Source organism: Saccoglossus kowalevskii, chromosome 2 (genome assembly GCF_978046115.1).
Source record: "Saccoglossus kowalevskii chromosome 2, keSacKowa6.1, whole genome shotgun sequence".
Lineage (NCBI taxonomy): Eukaryota > Metazoa > Hemichordata > Enteropneusta > Harrimaniidae > Saccoglossus > Saccoglossus kowalevskii.
The window spans coordinates 27,026,971-27,048,452 of record NC_140642.1 but is presented as its reverse complement, the minus strand read 5'-3'; the positions used below and the strand labels follow the sequence as shown (position 1 = coordinate 27,048,452).

The 21,482-nt window shown below is 38.4% G+C and overlaps 1 long non-coding RNA gene across 1 annotated transcript; it reads right to left on the bottom strand.

Moving 5' to 3' along the window:
• Nucleotides 1-4,319: 4,319 nt before the first annotated feature.
• LOC146748630 (uncharacterized) lies at nt 4,320-5,246 on the bottom strand. The gene is made up of 2 exons (XR_014931403.1): nt 4,984-5,246; nt 4,320-4,493 (listed from the first exon to the last, which is right to left on the bottom strand). It is a non-coding gene; the product is annotated as an uncharacterized LOC146748630 (long non-coding RNA).
• Between the last annotated feature and the right edge of the window lie 16,236 nt (nt 5,247-21,482).

Genomic DNA, 21,482 nt, shown 5'->3' with positions numbered 1-21,482 from the left:
AACGACGCCATGTTCTTGAAAATATATGTTTTATTGTCTGTCTGGTGGGAATAATGTCCATTGTTAGGGGAGTATCTTACAATACATACATGGACAAAGGGAAAACATAACAATAGTGTGTAGTTTTCTATTCACAAGTAAAATCTAGTTTTCGTTGTTAGTATTTTTCCATGTGATAGGACATTATTTTGACCCACCCACAAAATATAAGTGATGAGGTGCAGTCATCTAGCGGATCAGACCTAGAGGATAGCACACATGAGCAAACTACAGGTGAGGTGTTTGTATAATAAGATACAAGTGAATAAGCAATTTTCTACATTACTATTTTGCCTTTTTCTGAATGTCAAAGCATTTCTCAATCAGGTCAAAAAAATGTTCCATTCAAGAAAAGAATGTTGGAAGTAGCAGAAGGTACATCAGCAGAGAAAGTAAAAGGTGAGTCATCAATAGGTGTTATTTATTTGTAACATGTTATAATCGCGTGTAGATCCTACATTAATGTAGCCTAGAATGCATGCGTCGGTTTCACTCGCCGTTCTCGCTACACTATCGTGTAGACACGCGCCCAGTAATTCCTAATTACCTATTCAGATTTATGCAAACGTCACAGAATATGGGCGGTAATACAGGGTCTCATTTGAATCTTGGGAGAAAAATAACCCATTGCTCCTTGGTTCGACCAGTTGATTGACAACTCAAACTATAAATCATGCTTCCCAATACGTGTTCTCCAGACTAGTGACAGCGCTCGCGGTGGCGTCAATAATAATTTAGCCAATGACATTCATGGTCAGTATAGGAGCAATAATTCGAAATTACTGGGCGCGTGCCAAGGCGTTATAGTGTAACGAGACCGGCGAGTGAAACTGACGCATGTAACTGTTCTACATTTTAAGCTCCAACCAATGTTTGTCTCGCTTTGTAGGTTGTTTTCAATGAAATCTCTAACTTTATTTTATCCTTGTTATCCAACTGACGAGACAACATCACTGTCTAATGCTATACATTTCATTGTCTGTCGTCGATATTGTCTGCGTTGACTGAACATGAATAGAACTGTAACCGTCTTGTGCACTCGGTAGTATTGTGTAACCTGCATTGTGATTGGGTCTTGCTTGAACAAGATGTAGGTAGGGCAACATACTACAAAGAATAACAAAACTATGTAAAAATGATTAATATAGCAAAAATAATTAAAACATAATAAAAAATATTCAGACAGAATTCAATCAGATTGAAGTGCACACCTTTTTATTGCAATTCAAAATCAACAGAACAACTGTATTACAGTTTACAACCATGAACAAAAAGTCAACCAGGTTTATCTTTTTAAAATTAGCAGACAAATAAATAATTGTTAATTTAAAATTCACAAAGTGAAAACAGATATTCAAAACGTGCAGTATATATACAATAATATAACACAGGATAACCTAAATATGATTTAGTTCAGTCTCAAATACAAATACATTAAACTTGAAACAAAAAATTCATTGCAATTCGAATTTGTTTATTACCAGGAGTACAAACAATAAAAAAAAGGTTTTGTCGCAGTATAACTTGATTTGAATTAACCATTCTTAGAGCTGGTCAATGAAGACTGAGGGCATACTGAAATTGAAAGTTATGATGTAGAAACATTTTTTTTTAAATACTACAAATGCCCCTTTAACTTATTTACAAAAAGGAATCCATAAAATTGTACAGTGCTTACAATGAAGGATAAAGTACTCAATGTTGTGCAAAAATACTCGAGTAAACTGTTTCTCACGGGTATTACAGTAGGATTACCAGCACCTTGATATGGTACATTTGGCACATCAAACTTGTCAATACCTTTCAATAGTTGTGGATTAAAAGAAACATTGCTATCCTCACACATGTTGTGAAGTATACAGCATGTAGTAACAGTTATTGGAACATTATCTAGACGTAAATCATTTCTTTTCATCAAGCATCTCCATCGCCCCTTTAAACGCCCAAATGCATTTTCAACGACCACTCTTGCTCTACTAAGCCTATTGTTGAATCTTTCCTGATCTTGAGTTAGCTGCCATTGTCCGAAAATGGTTTCATCACAATGGGCATTAATGGATAAGCAGGATCAGCCAATATTACCGGTCGTATTTGGTGATCTTGATGTTTTTGCTCTGGAAACAAAGTACCATCTGTCAACTTGCTATGAATATGAGAGTTAGCAAATACTCCGGCATCGTGTACGCTACCAGCCCTACCTACATTTATATCAACAAATTTACAAGAGCCTGTAAAATAACAGAATAAAATGACTTTCTGTTGAAACAGTCGCTGAGATTATTCTCTGGGGCAATAATTGGTACGTGGCATCCATCTATTATAGCAACAGCATATGGGAAGCCCCACCTTTGCTAAAAACTGTCCATTGTTGCCTGAAAAATAATCGTACAAATCACATCACTGTAAAATTTAGGAAAAATCCAGACATGAGAATAATAAATTAATAATATATGTGTGACCAATCCATTCAACAAACGAAAATATAACTACATATACTACCATTCAAGATGATTGATTCTCACTAGTCCTTATATAATATAAATAATAATTGAAATATAGAAATTGTATGCTAATTATAAACATTTTTGATTCAATAAACATTTAAATATCAACTTTAACTACAGATTGTCCAATCAGCAGAAATAATAATTTTAGTGACGCCACATGAAAAATTACTGACAATAATTTTAACCCAGATTTTATTTTAACCACCTTCAGTAAAAAAACTTAATAAAATTCCACACGATGAAGAAGATGGAAATGTAGTTGAGGTTGCACCAAAGACATGCACAATTGTTGACCTACCAATTCCAAATAAATGAGCAATAGTTCTGTAGTGTTGCTGCAATTCTCACGTCCACTGAGATGGCATATCGCATTCTAGTGTCTGATTTCTTTAAATATGGACGCAGTCGATCACATATGTATCTCTGTTGATTCTGAAATGAAGTAAATTAAATTTATCAGTTTTCTAAAATATCCACATATTACGACATGAAACATTATAATAAAAAGCAGAAAGTTGAACATAAGCATCACCAAACATCGAATTAAAAATGCAATTTCAGCTTACCTAATGTTTTCAATAAAATCTTTGTTATCCCAGGTTGGTAAAACTATCCTGTCCCACCAATGAGTACTCCTTGTACGAAGGACAGTTGTTGTTCGTAAGCCAGCTTCTTGTATGAAAAGTACAAATGAATATCTCAGTCGACGACGTGCATTCATATAACGCTGTAATCGAATTCTTTGTTCAGTGATATATTGACGTGAGCGCACGGCAAATAGACGGATTATTCATTGTCTCTCGTGCTTGAAGATTCGTTATACTTATCAGCAAACTTAAATCCTTGACTGTCTGTCACTGGGCAACAAGGCTACGGTGGACACAACGAACAGGTGTTTGGAAAAACAATAGGGGTAGTTTATACCATTGGTACCACTACTACTAAAACCCAGGTTCTAAAGCAGGGAGCGCTGGTACACTACTAAAATTCTAAATTGGTACATACTGGACCAAAGTACCTACAAATATCCAAACACCTGTAAAAGTATATAGGTAGAGTAGGTTAGTTAAGAGCTGCACCACGGGTAGTTGGGATGCCAAGCGGTGGGCAGTGTTAATACATAAGGGCAGAGAAGGATACAGATACTTCTGAAAAGCTTCACTTTTCCAATCCCCCATAAATTTAATCAACTCTGTTGGTATCCCACGAGGCACCTCCATGACTGGAACTATGAGTCGAGTAGTGGGATGTCATAGGAACGAGCGATTTTAACAGAGTGAGAAGCCTAGAGTTAAAGTGAGCTGAAAGTATGGGTTAGCGAGTAGAGGGCTTAGTGAGGCCAAGCAGGTTGAGAGGAGTGACGAAACCGGGCAGAACGGGTGTCTCTCTGTAAGCGTGGCAGTGGCAAAATTAGTTTCCTCTCCTTGGTCTGGATAGTTTTGGACCATCAAATAATCAGCCCCCAATCTGATTAAAATCTGATGTAGTGTGCGGGCTTTAATTATTTTAGCTATAAACTTATTTTAATTTTATTTTTCATTACTTTTGTTATTAATGCCCTTTTTATTTATTATTTTACTTTGATTTTTTTAAAATTCCGCCCTACCTACATCTGATCCGACGCCTATGTAAGTCCCGTTCAAATCTCGCGTAAGTAACAGCCAATCACAGACCCCCTTTTATACAGGCTGTCGGTTGCTTACTTTTCAGTGTATACGGGCAATCTATCTATACATTATATTTTGCCCACTTGAATAAACCATTAATAGAAAATTGCTAGTATATTTTTATTTGCAAAAGAAATTCCACAGCATTTTACAATTTTTGTCATTACATTGAATATGTTTTTCACTTCCAACAAATGTGTACACTTCCAGATACATCTTCGCCAGCCAAGGTTCGTTCATTCAGTCATCGCTTCAATTTTACATCACTGAGCATAATTATCTAGAATGGAAGCAAAAAAATAAGTAAATCGTAATGATTAGAACACTGTAAACAGCTATAGTAAACAATGCAAACTGATTTTAAATTGTATAGCGGTCACCGGCCCACGGCATCGACGCAGAAAATTGGAGCAAAATAATATTTCCTGATCAAATGCGATGTGTTCCAAATAAAAAAAATATTTTATTCCAGTCCAAATCAGCTCAATTACTTTAATAAAGAGTTATTGTATAATGTACAAAACATTGATACAATTTGATGAATATTTACAGCTACGGCTTCAATACCGGAGACGATTTTGGCCCGATCGTCAACAAAACATCACCTGTCTCCAGGGCAGGCGACTGAAAAAAGACACCGGTGTTCGGTCGAACCGGTGGAAACAAAATCGTCACTCCCAGAATAACTATGCAAAATAAGGATCGAACCATTCGAGCCACAATATTAACATAAAAATGACTTTCGTTGCATTTTACAATGATAAACTTACCGAAAAAGCCGTGTCATTCCCCGGGTGTCATTCTCGGTCGCTAACGTCTGTATAATCCGCCATTTTATTTGAGTCTGTTTGCTACCTGACGTCATCATGTGCACTATAGAAGGAGGTCTGTGATTCGTTGACTAAAATCGTCGATAGTGGGTCTCGTTGAAATCTCGTTACATAGGCATCGGCTCAGATGTAGGTAGGGCGGAATTAAAAAAAAATCACAAAATCAAAATCAAAGTAAAATAATAAAATAAAAGGGCATTAATAACAAATATAATAAAAAATAAAATAAAAATAAGTTTATAGCCAAAATAATTAAAGCCCGTACACTACATCAGATTTTAATCAGATTGATCAGCCCCATGTAAACTCCGAAAGTCTTGATGAGTGACCTGTCAAAACTTTGAGCTGTCTTCGGCAGTACATTGGATTTTCTCAGTAATGCAACAAATAGTAACAAACAAATAGCCCAGAATACTTTATCGTCAGTCAGAGTTAAGTTTAGTTGGGAATGGATACCCAGCAAGATCGGTGGTGTATTGGTACTGCCTAACAGAGGACAATGCCAGACGTCTGGCAAGAAAGGCAGCATACCGACAGACGACAGAGGACTACAGGATCAACTGGGACAAGAGTATAGCCATGCTCTAAGCAAAATGAAAGGTAGACCCTGCGGTGGGTTGCATAATTCTCGCATTGCTGCCATGACGATAGGGTGGCGAAAGGTATCACTATTATTATTAGCCAGTGCTACCTGGCTATCTGTATAAATAACGACAGAATGGTTTCGCTAATATGGTGCCCAACGTTTGGCTGCTAACAGGATTTATAGAACTTCTTTATGGTTAATGTGCAGCGAGGCTGTGGCCGGCCAGTCAGTGTGCCAGGCAACATATTGTGCCAGTCCCCGCGATGTGTACATCAGTAATAGGACGTGGATCAATGAATTTGTGGCAACCATTAAATACTTTTAAATATGATAGCCATCATTTGATATTCACTTGGCAGTCGTTGAAGAGTCGGATTTTATGGGATGCTTGCTTGAGCTGGTTCATGTCATCCAGTATGCACCAGAGGAAAGTTCTACCTCCTTTGACAACATGACAAGCCCAGGCCAGTTTACCGGCAATAGAAATTGCAGCTGGTGCCCAGCAAAAATTATGAAACTCATTGGCGACAATTGTAGCGTAAGGTTAACCGTGTCAATTTCAATACCCAGGAAAGTGAGCTTTTGTGAGGATCCCACTACCTTATGCCAGGCTATACGAATACCAAGCCGTCTTAGAAGTTGAAGCAGCGTGTTGAGGGCAGTGTCACACTCGTCATATGTTTTTGAAATGATCAAAAAGTCATCCAAGTAGGCCACCATAGCCTCATAACCCGGCTTAGCCATCATGTGACGGACGCTTTGGGTTAGTCTGTGAAAAATGCCTGGGGAGCGTCGAAGTTGAAGCTGGCACGCGTTGAAAGTGTGATGTCTCGTGATGGGTAGGACGTTGACAACTTTGTGGTGCTTGGTTATGTACGCCAAGCTGATGGAGAAAATGCCAGCGGTGTCCTACACAATCAGTGACAATAGATCAAAAACTGGATGGAATTTCAGTGGACCCAAGAACACTGACTCTGACGAGGTGTAGTAATGGTCGAATACGTCAGTTGTGTTTGAAGCATTGTTATATGTTGTAGTAATACAAAAGTAGCACCATTCTTGGCAACAGTCTAACAAGCGAGCTAAACTTGGTTCTGTTTCGAATAAAATGTAGTAAGCGTACCATCTGTTTGAAATCAATGAGAAGAGAGAAGGAATGGAATGTACATTTGTTTCGGATTCACTGCTGGAATACGACACACAGCTCCACAAGTGATTGAGAAGTTCTCGTACATCAAACTCTTTCAAAAAACCCTGGCATGTGTCTTTGATTAGCATGGAAGTGCCATTTCGGACACAATGGGGCTAGTTGAAAGATTCTTTTCAATCATGTATATTTTACTTTGTGGAACTATATTTGCTTTTAGGTCTGCAACATTACAGATAATCGAGTGTCCATGGAAAGTTCTGATACCACCCCCAGATGTAGCATTTCAAAGCCCCCACAGTCACGCAACTGGGAAAACCCTACATACTCTCCATTTCCATTGTGTAGTCTTTCATTGGAAGTCAACTTTTCAATCATTTCTTTGGCACTGCTTTCTGCATTCAACTGAATTTTCTTATATCCCAATCCCATTTTGTGAAAGATTTGTTTTTCAGCTTCGTTTGGTATTTTGGACGCACAGCGGTCCGACAGACACAAGAAATGGCCTGTCCAAATACATTTTACATCTTTGTAATAAAGATATACATTAAAGTGAAGTTTTACATTATTTTGAGGATCTGTACCTCACTGTAGAGAAGCTATTCATGACTGAAATTGTATACATTACTGTAAAAAGATACATGTAATACATTATTGTAAGATCTCGCACAATGTACCCCATTGTACAGAAGTTATACACTACCTAGAAGATTTACACCATACTGAAAATTTTATGTTACAATTTTAGGGAAACTTGCCCATTTTTTTATATGGAAATTGAGCTTATTTTTTCTAATAGCAATATGGAATTCAATATTCTGGATATTTTATAAGAATCTTTGATACGCCATTAAACTCAGTTTTTGTGTTTTGCAGCTTGATATATAGATATAGCGTTTAGCCACAAGTATTACAAAATTTAGCAATACAGAAAATTGTTCTTCTCCCAGAATAATTTGTTTTGCATTGGGAATATCAAGAAGCCCTAAATGTCTTCCCCACAACATATACATACCCAGAACTCCATAACAAATTCACAATTATAAAATGAAAAGTGTATTAAAGTTTCTTTTTCTCTTCGCCGCAAAAAGTAAATTTCTCAGTTTCTACTCTTGGTGGCACCATTTTGGACAGAATAACATTAGTGGGTAATACATTGTGCAATATCTTAAATTGGACGGTTCTTACTCTATTATCAATTGTCACTTTATGAGTAAGCTGGTACAATGGATCCCAACATTCAATATGTTCATTGAATAAAAGAGTGTAATACATTTCAGACCTGGGAGGAATAAAATAAAAATCTACAAAGCATTTGGTTACATTTCTGGTGTTAGTCTTTAATTCCCCTTAATACTGCTCCAACTCTGAAAAAAGTTTCCCTATTTTAAAATTAGCAATATTGTTTGCAGTAATAGAATTTCTCCATACTCGTGGTACGGCATTAGTAAGACTAACACATAATAGACTGTGCAACTCCCATTGCCCTCACATCCTCCCTACCAAAATATTGCTATTTTTCTTGAATAGCTGCCCCACATACATAATTCCGGCTCTAATAAATTTTTTACATATATGTTGATTGTTCCAAATTACTTGTTTTAACAATAATTTCTCATTATCGTTGCCCAACTGATTAGCTTCTGACCACACATGTAGCATGTTTTTAAAGAAGCCAGATAGTTTAACTGACAATATTTGAACCTTAAAATTACTTTACAGTAGAACTTCCACCTACTTTTCCTACTTCACTTTCCAACACTGTCCTCCAGGGATATTTAATATTTGTATCGCAAAACCTCTGGATCCAATTAATACGCTGTGCCTTATAAATTGCTCCTATGTCAGGCATGGTTAACCCTACTTTATCCACAGCACCTATCATTGTTTGTCGAGCAGTTTTGTCCGGCCCACTCCAAAGGAATTTGAAAATTAATTTATTTACATCCCTGAGACCATGTGTCGGAAAATCTATCATGTTCATAACATATTGAATTCTCGAAATAGCCATACTCTTAATAATTTAAATCTTGCCATATATAGTTAAATCTCTAGATTTCCAGAAATTTAGACTAATTCTGAGTTTTTCCAACTGTTCTGCCAGATTCAGATCAAGTGCCTTATTTTTATTATAGGACACATAAATGCCTACAATTTTAATTCGACTTTCTGGCCACTTGACTCTCAGTGGTTTTTCTTTACAATCTTTATTTTTCCCTTACCACATTGCTTCATTTTCGTTAATATTAACCTTGAGGCCTGATAGACTCTCAAAGCTTTCTAACAACTAGAAAACATTCTCCCCAGATTTTACATCTTCAACATAACATGTGAGGTCATCTGCAAATGACACATTTTTAATTTCTTAATTTTCTATCTCTATAACTCTGATGCCTTTATCGGATCTAAGATTTATTAGGAAAATTTCCAGGGCAAGAACAAACAGTAATGGGGAGATGCAATCTCCCTGTTTGACTCCCCTGGCAAGCTTGAAGTACCCGGTGACTGCCTCTATTCATAACGCAACTTTGGTAGTTGCTTTATAATGCTTTTATCCAGCTTATGAAATTCTGACCAAAATTTAACTGTTTAATACCTTGAATAAGCAAGACCAATCTAATGAATCGAAGGCTTTTTCTAGATCTATTTGTTATTAAAATGCCAGATATATTAATTTCGTCTGTATAGTTCATCACCCCTTCAATTAATCTTATTGCGTCTCCAATAAACCTAAAAATAAAATAAAATAAAAATTGTATAGTCCACATTCAAGAGCGTTACTGGTCCCCAATTACGAATGAATCTTTTGTCTTTACCTTTTGTCTCGATTAGGGAGATAACCCCTTGCCTCTGTGATGGTGAGAATTCTCCCTTCTCAAATGTAGCGTTAAACGAATCTATCATATAAGGCTTTAAGATTGGCCAGAATTGTTTATAAAATTCGCACGTTATCTCATCATTACCAGGGGTTTCATTAACCTGCATAGATTTTATCACCCTTTCAGCTTCCTCCTCAGTTATTGGCCCATCACACATTTTTGATTTGTTTTCAACCATCTTGGGAATTTCAGGATTATTAAAAAACATATTTTCATTCCTGATAATATTCTCTTTATTCTTTTCTAGTTTACTGGAGTATAAGATCATGTAGAACTGTTTTATCTCTTTGTTTATTTCATCTTGCTCACTTATCTCTACACCATCTTCCCTGGTATTTTATTTAACAGCCTTTTATTGTTATTGTATTTCTCCATTTGAAAAAAATATTTTGTGTTTTTCTCTCCTAATTCTACCCTGTTTCACCTAGATCTAATCATTAATCCTTCAATTTTCTGTTCAAATTCTTCCTCCAATTTTTCTTTAACTCTGTCTCTCTGTGTAATTAGTTCCTCAGTTGGCTTATTGCTCATTTTTGCTATTTCTGTTAATTCCTTTTTTAATTGTAACACTTTTTGTTTTCGTACAGCAGCTTGAATTTTACCAAATCTCATTGATTCTTATTTAATTTAAAATTTTATCCAATCCCACTTCACCCCAGGATCCTGAATATCTACTCCTTCCTGTGCCCAGTTTGTCCTCAATCAAAGATACTTATTATCTCTCAAGAAACTATTGTTTAGTTTCCAGTAAGATGGCCCACGGCCACTTCCCTCCCATGACATTTCAAGAGTAACTGCTTAATTATGAAATTGTCAAGTCTACTTTGCACTACTTCAGGGTGGAAGCGTCTCCAAGTATAATTTTTTTGTCTGCATTTCTCACCCTCCATATATCAATTAAGCCAAATGACTTCATTATTTCTTTTATTAGTTTTTTGCATTTTTTCAGGGTGTTGGATTTCCCCCTTTATGATCATTTTTCAGATCCATCATAATGTTAATATTGGGGTCTTGAACATATTCTTTTAGTTAAATATCGCCTTCAAAGATAACATATGATTAACTTCGTCGTTTGGTGCAGACGAGTTCACAATTACAAACTGTTTCTGAGCGATGTTAACATCTGTGATTAGAAATCTCCCTTTAGGATCGTTTGTTACGGTATTAATGTTGAAATCTACACCCTAAACACGGTGAGGACTCCCCTGCTATTGCTGGAGCCATGCGAAAAATCTTTAGCTGAGATGCCCAGTTTTATCAGTACTGTGAGTTTTCTGTAACATAATTATGTTTCAGGATTTGTTTCTTTAAGCCATTTAAACATTTTTTCCGCTTTTTTATCTTATATAGACTTACAAACTTTATATTAGAGCCCATAACGTGCCTGATTTTTCTGTCAGTATGAACACAGTGACAACCACAAAGTACCTCAAGTTTTCAACTCATTTTTTAACAATAAAACACTTAACTAAATACAGAGTAAACCTCTATGAAACAAAACTCAAACAATAATTAAAAGAAACTCTTACTCCATAGGCCCAAACACGGTTCAGTGAAACCACGGAACAAGACATTGGGTAGCCTAACAAAAAATGGCTTACAATTTCAAAACAATATCCAAACAAACAGAACGCCTTCCCAGTCACACACTATTATTGTATACAACTGTGTTCGACATGTTTACATTTCATTACTAACCGATTATTGTTAACTCCGACTCTGTCTTCGATCAGCTATTTCTCCTCCTGTGTATCTATGTCCATCTATGAGCACGACGCCATTAGAAAACCGCACTTTATGACTTTTATCGAAGGCTTCCTTTATCAAGGGCCTCATTTTCTTCTTTTTTGTGTAATCCAACTCACAAAGGTCCTCCTTTACATAGATACCGCTTCCCTCGAATTTCGATTTATTCATGAGAGTTTCACGGCGTGTGGGTCGTCGAAGAAATTTGGTAATTATATGGCGCGGACGGTTTTGTGCTTGTTGGCCAATGCGATGTGCGTACTCTACTTCTCCTTTTTTCTATGTTGAAAATTTTGCCTAGCACTTTTTTCAACATTTCCATTGGGTTTTCCCCTTGTCTTTTTTTGATACCTCCGAATCTAAGATTGAAGCCGCGACAATATCTTTGTAACCTTGATTTCCTTCAACTCTGTGTCCATTCGTTCTAGATCTATCTGCGTTTCCTTGTAGTCTAGGTTATTCACTGTCTCTATGATTCCCTCCATTTGATCTTGGAACTTGGTCTGTTGTTCTTCTAAGCCTTTCTAAAGATTCTTGAATCTCTCTGTTGTGTGCATCAGTCTTTCTATCCAACCTTTTCAGTAGAGTGAACACCATTTCGATTGTTATTTTCTCCCACGCAGTAATCGTCGCTTTCTTCACTGTGGTCTTCGCGCGGAGGGTTATTTGTTGACTGTGATGTGTTTCCTCGTGGTAACATATTTTGAGAACTGTCCTTCCCGGATTTCTTTGCCTTATTTCCCGAACCAATGTAGACTCTCACTCAAACTTCATGACCTCTGACCTCCAAATATGACTGTTGCCTTTTTTTTTGACTTTCCCTGTCAATCTCTGGGTCGTACTCTTGAAGGACCTAACTGAGAGCGAAATAACAGGTTTCGTTCAGTTCTGGCGTCACGGGCAAACGTTTCGGCACATACTGATCGAGGCATACCCAAAACGTTACCTGCCTGTCCATCTTTCGCCGTTTCTCTGCAAAGATCGCGAATACTTACGCGATCACCGTTCCGCGTTACTCCGAGGCCTATCAACTCGCCGTCAGTCATGGACAGAACGGTATCGTCACTTAAACGTAACATTCGCCCTCTATATACTAGAATGAGTAAATCATATACTAGTAAGAGTGAATAATTTACTGACGGATAAACAAGTAATAGAGTGCGCGCATTGTATAACTACGAATTTATATAAAATAATTAAATAGCGAATGTACATAAAACAATAGAATATGATAATGAAATAGCGAGTGTACATAAAATAATAGTATTTGATAATAACGAAATAGCGAATGTACATTAAATAATACTATTTAAAAATGACGTATGTACATAAAATAGTAATAGACAATAAAATGACGAGTGCTCAAAATGTAATATCGTTTTGTAGTAGTAGTATAACGAATGTACATAGAATAATAGTGGTTGCTAGTAAAGTAAAGGCAGAGTCTTACCTTTATTAAGCTGTCTCTTGGTGAGATGATACACACGTTGAGAATGGATATCTAAACGAAACTAGCGAAGGAACGGTAGCTGAAGCTTGCGTTATTTCTCTAGGTTCCGATCAGACTGCCGAAGTTCCCGGATATTGGAGAATGGGAACTTCGGTACCTGTCGGGATCCTTCGGCGATACGTAAATCACATAGGCCATTTATACTACACTCTCCTCCGTCATCTTTTTCGGTGATGGTTCCATTATCCTATAATCTTCTTTTCCAGTATCAAGCCCATGTGATTTAGGCCAGTATCGCCTAGGTGTCAAGTCAGTAACTCAGATGGTTATCAAATGCATTGTTACATGATATGGACTAACTAACAAAACGCAACTCAACATCCATCATGTTCCAATACATCCAAAATCTATCTGATCAGTTAGTCCGTCAGTCTATTTACCCCATATAGATGGGGAATGTGCGTAGTGCAATCAGTCATCCACTCAGTCAGTCAGTCAGTCAGTCAGTCAGTCAGTCAGTGAGTCAGTCAGTGAATTGTAAGCCACCCATAATGATGGGTAGACTGAGTCTTGTCAATGACTCCCAAATAAATGAACAGCCCAGTCTAGTCAATCTGTTGTAAGTCACCCATAATAATGGGTAAACTAAGTCTAGTCAGTCAGTTAAAAATTACCCACCACAGTGGGTACACCTTCCACCCAAATTGATGGGTTCTCCTGTGGTACTTCTACTCAGCTGGAGGTTGTTCTTCAGGGAACAAGTTCTTAAAATGTTCCCTCTGACTTGGCGTCAGCCGTCTCAGAAGGACCATGATAACTCTCCAGTGGATCAGCACCGCAGGGCTGCTCGGTGGGCGAAATGTATATCTAGGTGGGATCAGCCAACCATACTCTCTACAGATGTTGTTCATCTTCCGCTCATACGTGGGGGTCACATTCCAGTTGTCGGCAAATTCTCTATGGAAGTAATTCACCACCCAGATATATATCTTCTCCCATCTTGCTTCTCTTCCAAAAGCGAGAGATCCCAATGTGGTTATCGCAAAAGTAACCTTCCTCTCAGGGGATTCAGATTCTCTAAAACAATGCCATTTTACGGCTCTTGTCCAAATCCTACATCCCGGGAGTGGACACGGGGAAGTTCTCTCCATGGTTCTCCCTGGCTGTGGTGGTGCAGGAGCACACTTTGGAATCAACTCACTTTTCTTCTCTTCAGAACGAGCTAGCGTCACTATTCGAGTTGGCAGTGACGTCGTTGTCGAACCAGAAGCCTCACCGGCTGGTAATGCTGGCAGTGATGATGGGTCTTTTTCATCTACTGTAACCTCAATATTACCACCCAGCAAATGTGCTCTTACCCTCCTTTCCCTGATGTTTCCAGCTTCAGAAACCCCAGTTTCCTGGGATACTCTGCCTTTTCCTTTTTCTAATCTCGATTTTGTTACCTGTGGTTCTGGTCTTCTTCGTCCTCCTTTTTAGATCTCCCAATTTGTTGGGACTCTGTACTCTTCACTGGCTCCACCCTAGATTTCTTCCAGCTGGGCTCAGAGCTAGAGGGACTCCCGATTGCCCGGGATATCCCTCTCTCTTTCGGTCGAACATCTTTCATTTTTTTATCCTGCTGTGTCACCTCGGCTGCATTTTCCCTTCTAATCTCCAGATCTTTGTCACTTTTTAAACGAACATCCCTACACAAACCAGCCGGGGTTTCCACACACCTAATAGCTTTCTTCTGCGGCACCGTGTTGTATCTCGGGTTTTGGTGAGGTATATTTTCTACAATCCAACTCCTGCCAAACAACTGCAAAGCTTCCTTGTGCATTTCACGCACCCATCCCCATCTGCCATATCTCACCGCCACCCGGTATTGATCTACTAGTGCCGCTTTCAGATTCTTTTCGCTGACTCCCTTGCATAATGCCAGGTTTAGAATTACCTTGAATGGATCTAGTAATCTATCCCGACGACTTGCCCTATTTATCTCTTCTAATTTCTCATCCCTATTAGGGATTCTTGAATACTCACTAGCCTTGGTGCCCCCCTCAACCCTATTAGGGTCTCTTGGATCCTCGCCACCACAAGCTCCATCCTCAACCCCAAGGGGGTCTCTTGGATCCTCGCCACCACAAGCTCCTTCCTCAACCCCAAGGGGGTCTCTTGGAATTCCTCCTCCCACAGTTTCATCCTCAACCCCAAAGGGGTCTCTTGGAATCTCGCCTTCCGCAGCCTCCTCCTCCTCAACCCCATAAGGGTGTCTTGGCTTCTTACTGCTGCTTTTCCAACTCCTTTTCTCTTCGTCACTCATCCTGTAAGATAAAATATATAAATCCCTAATAGGGATCAGTTACTCTGAGTGACGATGTTTAACCTTAAATATTTTATTCCGGCCCTTTACAAGAGGGACATATATAATTATTACTGTTTAACTCCGCACGTGAAATACCCCCGACACAATCTCCATGAAACCACTCATAACATGAGTCACATTGGATCATGAGTTTACCATCGTCAGGTTTCCTACATAAACAGAATAATTTGTCTGACATTTTGCTTTGATCACCCAAACATCTATGTTGGTAACGCTTTATCCATACTGGTAATTCCTGTATTTCACAGCGCATTAATCTATCATGGTTAACAGTAATAATATCTTTTCTAATCTTGACCCTAAAAAGATAGGGTGTAAATTTTTTAATAATAATTCCTGGACCCTTCCAGGGTCTCAAAAGCTTACGGCTTTTCCCTTTAACCGAAGCTGTATCCAGAACATATACCTTATCACCTACACTGTAAGAATGTTCATGTGTTCTAAGGTCATAATCCCTCTTCATTCTTAATTGATTTGTTTTCAGAGTCTTACGTGCTATCACATGTGTCATCTGAATCGCTTCAATTAAGTCTATTACATATTCATCGTATGTCTTCATTTTTTCTAGATCCTTGAAGCCATATACCAAATCTGCTGGTTGATTTATTTCTCTCCCAATCATCATTTTATTTGGGGTGAAACCAGTACTCCTGTTGACTGATGAACGAAGAGCACCTGCTATCTGAGGAAGGTGTTTATCCCATTCATTTTGTTTGTTTTTCAAAAAACACCTCACTGCATCCATCAGGGTGCGATTGTATCGTTCTACTTGACCATTTGCAGATGGTCGATAAGCAGTGGTTCTTGTTTTATGAATATGCAATACTTCACAAATAGATTTGAAAAGATTACTTTCAAAATTTCTCCCTTGATCTGTGAAGATCTGAAAGGGATAACCAAAGCGTGCGAAAAATTCGGTGATCGCTCCTTGTGCAGTCACCTCAGCTGTTTGAGATGGTAAGGGAATACACTCTACCCATTTTGTAAATTGATCAACCATCATCAAAATATATTCATTTCCCAAGGATGTTTTGGGTAATGGTCCCAAAAAATCCATGTGTACTCTTTCCATTGGAGAACCCGCATGATATCTGGTTAATGGGTATCTTGCGTGCTTATTTCCCTTTTTACTTTCTCTGCATATCCTACACTTGGTTACGAAATTCTGAATATCTTGTGAAATACCATACCAGTAATATTTATCCTTCATACGAGCTCTCGTACGACCAATTCCCTGGTGTCCAGCTGCTGGGATATTGTGATTCAATTCCATTACTTCTTTTTTTAGAGATTCTGGAACCAGTAATTGTTGTTGAGTACCCTCCAACTTATTTTTCCAAATCACTCCATTTTCCAGGGAAAACCTTTCCCTATTAATCCAATAGTGTTTAACGGCAGGGCTAGACAAGAATAGGTCATTCTCGGATGGATATTTTGATAACTTCATCCAATCCAATAAAATTTTAAGATCAGGATCTTCTAACTGAGCCTGTTGTAAATTTTCATCCGGATATTCCTCTGTAGAATTGTTAATATTCTTTTGTCCTGCCCTAGTTGTTATGTACACACGTGGATACCATTGAATCGCATCCTCTTCGGTTGGATCGACCATGATCTCAATATTAGAATGTGTACACTTTCCTGTATCCTTAGGAATATTACAATCACCACTATTATTGTCAGACCATTCAAAACCTCCAGGGTCCCATATATTTGGGTCTAGATATTTTTGCACACCATCCAGCTCATCTTTTTCGGATGATGTACTCATACTTCTCACCATCTTCCTATCTCTGGCTGATAGTGGGATAACATCATCTACATCACGTACAAAACCAAACCAATTCTCGTGGACTCTAGAACAATATTTACATCCTCCACATGGTAAATCTCTCAGAAGTTTTCCATGACGGTATTCTTCACATCCCAAATCATTGGGAATCCTTGACAACGCATCTGCATTGAGATGTTTCTTTCCAGGGCGATGCTCTACTGTCATATCATACTGACTTAATTCTTCCAACCATCTTGCCAACTGCCCCTGTGGTTCTTTAAATCGCAATAACCAAGTAAGACTACTATGATCAGTACGAACAATAAAATGATTACCCAGAAGATAATGGCGAAATTGTCTTGTAAAACGTATTACAGCGAGCAATTCTTTTCGCGTCGTACAATACCGTCTTTGTTCACTTGATAATGCAAAACTCCCATATGTAATGACTCTCTCTTCATTATTTTGCACTTGCAGTAACTCAGCTCCAATCGCCAAATTAGAGGCATCTGTATCCAGTATAAAGGGATCCCCTCTAGTCGGTAGAGCAAGTACTGGAGCTGATATCAATGCGTTTCTTATTGCGTCAAAAGCTGCTTGTTGTTCACCCTCCCATTTAAAGGGTTTCTTACCAGTAATACTATACAATGGGGTTGCTAATTTGGCAAAATCTTTGATAAAAGACCTATGATAATTTGCCAAACCCGCAAATCGTTCCACCTCTTTGGAGTTCCTTGGTACCGGCCAATCTCTGACTACATCAATTGAAGACTTTTCCAATTCCACTGTACCATTTTTAATGTTTCTACCTAGGAAATTGACCTCTCTTTGAAACAGCTCACACTTTTTGGGCTTAAGTTTAAGTTCATACTGTAGCATACGCTTAAACACATTTTCTAGATTTTTTATATGATGACTGAAATCCAGACCCAACACTAAAATATCGTCCAGAAACGCTAACACCACATCCCATGTCAATCCTCTCAGCACCAACTCCATGATTCTGGCATAGGTTGCAGGCGCATTGCAAAGTCCAAAAGCCATTTTACGGAAATGGAATAGACCATATTTGGTTGTGAATGCTGTTTTATGCTGACTGTCTGGTTCGATAGGCACTTGCCAATATGCTGAATTTGCATCTAATTTTGAAAACCATTTGTTACCAGATAACGTGTCTAGACATTCTTCTACTAATGGTAGAGGGAAAACATTTTTCACAGTGACATTATTCAAAGCTCTATAGTCCACACACCATCGCACTTTACCATCTCGTTTTCTTACCAGCACTGGAGCCGACGCCCACTCAGACACCGATGGTTCGATAACACCAGACTCCAGCATCTTTTTGAGATGTGCTTCTTCTTCCTGTACAAAGCAGCGAGGAGTTCTTCGTAGATGTTGTTTTATAGGGTTACTGTCGCTTGTATCAATACGGTGTTTGATTGCAGAAAAATTTTCTAAATCAAAATCATCCACCGCAAATGCATCTTTGTAGTTACACAATAATAACCTTAATTGTTCTGTCTCATGTGGATCAAGATGTGCACTAGAGCGTTGATACAATTCTTGAAGATGTTCAGGGATTTGCATAGAGTCACTCCCATCCCTTGAACATAAAGGGATATTTTCCACCCGTGTGTGGCAGACCAATTTCTCATCCTCCCCCATCATAGGGACCATATCGACTGGTACAGCGTTAGCTATTTCCCTACCAGGGCCCAATACCACTTCATAATTTGTTGGGTTCACCAAACAAACTGTTGGATTATTTCCACCACTATGTAGAGTTTTCATAAGCATTACCTCCAGATTGTTCAATGGCTCCAACATATATAAACCCATCTCAGTATTGATTTGACATTTCATTTTCACTGCATGGTTAGGGGGTATCTCAACCCTGGCAATTGAAATGACCCTATTAACCCTAGGGCTTGATTTGTTGACAGAAAATGTCATGTGAATAGCCTCATTACCAAACTCCAATAGATTTCTATCCATCATTACTCGCACCTTGTTTGGTTGTAGAAAATCTAATCCCAGCAACATATCATCTTCAATCGGAGCCACATATACATTCATACCAATTTCAGTTTCACCTAAAGTTATAGTAGCTGGTCCCACGATTGCTGCATCCATCTTAAGCTCCCTACCAGCTGTCTGCATTTTCACTTTTCGAATAATGGAGGGTTTATTCTGCAATCGTTGAAACAGTCTATCTGAAATAATGGTTACCTCTGCCGCTGTATCTACTACCGCTTGAGTTGAGTACCCCTGTACTTTGATAGGTACAGAGTACATAGGTCCTGAGCTCAAACGGTATGTAACTACTTCTTTTGCTTCCGAAATCATTGCACCCACATTCACCATAACATTACATGTCTTGGATTCCACATCATCAATGTTGGTAGATACATTATTCTCAGTGATTATCGGAAGGCCCTTATTTTGTGGCAGGGTCAAGCTTAGGCCTGATTCACTGACCCTTGTTCGTTTAAATCAACAAACTGGACCCTTTTGTTATCAGAATCTGACCTCCCAGTTAAATTGGGACAATCTCGTTTGAAATGACTCAAACTTCCACATGAAAAACATCCCCTGTTGGAAGGGGAAGGGGATCTACTACTGCTTCGCTGACGATTATTAAGCATACTAGTTACCCCTTTAAACTGTGTCACCATTGTCTCCATGGTAGATCTTAATGCTGACATATGAGCCTCCAGTCGTGACAAACGTACTTCAACACCATTAGGATTCTCCATTTTTCTATCATCACGACCAAAATCATGCTTATCACGTGGCAAGTTGTTACTGAACTGTCTAGATGGAGAAAACTGTCGTCCTATAGCCTTTACGGACACTTCATCACCATTACCATCGCTATCATTGCCTTCATATCCAATCTCACGCTTGGTAGACTTTCCGTATATTGCTTTATTGATGTGCTGATACCAACGAACTTGATCTATTGAATCCTCTACTGTTTTAGGACGCTTGTTGGCTGCATACTGTCCAGCCTCTTTATCAGCACAGCCCTGACAGAACCTCATCACAGCTTGTTTATACATATGTTCATCTGGAACATCCGCATAAGCCTGTGTCGCCAGGGATAAAACCCGATCTGCCCAGTCTTCCAGTGACTCCCCTCGTTTCTGTTTTGTTTGATGGAATTCAACTTGGGCAGTCTCTGGAAGTTCCCTGAATCCGAATCTCTTCTCCAATTTTTCTATCAATTCATTATAACGGATCTCTGGATCCCGGTCTACCAATAAGGTGTAGTGATCACTGGCCTTACCTTCCAAAAACCAACACAGGAAGTCTTTACACACCAGATTAGACCACTGTTGAGCTTTCGCATACTTGGTGAATTTGATGAAAAAGGTACGCCATTTAGAACTCCCATCATACATCAAAGACTTTGGGATACTGGACGGCTTAGGAATAGCCACTGATCCTCCCCTGTGTTTCCTCTCAGCTCTTTCATAAGGGGAAATAATTTGTACTGGCGATGCAGATCTATCCCCTGCCAAATGACTGTGATCATATTCTCTGTACATAGGTGCCTGGTCTGATCTATTTCCTCTCGCTTCACCCTTATAATGATATGAAGGGGGGAAACTATCTTCCCTTTGTCTAGGGAAAATTGATGTAGGAGTGAGATATTTGTTTGGTACCTGATTTTGTCTTCTAATTACCCCTTCCATCCTTTCTTGGAATTTGGAGTTCTCATCATGTCTCCTCCTTTCTCTCTCCTCTTCCTCCCTACTGTTTGAGGGATAATGGTAGTCTCTGTGATAATCTTCTCTACCACTATAGTCACGATTGAAATGACGTTCATCTCTTTTATCCCTCTCCAAGCTTCTATCCTCATCTCTGTCATCTTCTCTATCACAATAACTTCTTCTTTCCTCCTCTAATACACGGTCATACCAATCATCAGGGGTTTTAGGACGATCTTCTACAATATTCCCAAAAGTAATCAATTCCCTCAGCTCACCTGACACTTGAAAATGCGGGATGTCTTCCAACATTGCCATGGTCAATTTTCCATTCTCCTCTCTCAACTGCATTATTCTGTCTGCTGTTCTTTGACCCACTCTGGGCAGACGTAACAATGTATCATAACTACAATCATTGATATTAATTTTCTTTGACATTTTGAAACAAGAAATAAATTTTAAAAATAACACAGTACAATTTTGAAATATAATACCCGTATAATAAGGGTAAACACTTAAGTACAATGAGAAAATATCAATGATGAACTCTTAAAATCTAGATTTAAGTATTCAAAATACTTCCTAAAAATACAGGAAAAATAAATACTATAAACCTCCGACTAAATTGTGAATGACACAATAAAAATTAAAAAATTGATAACATAATATACACAAAAATAATTAATATTGCAACCCTTAAACAGTACTAGGGTCTGAAGAAAATATCTCCTAAAAATGATGGAGAAAAAAGTATAATGGTTACAGTAAATTGA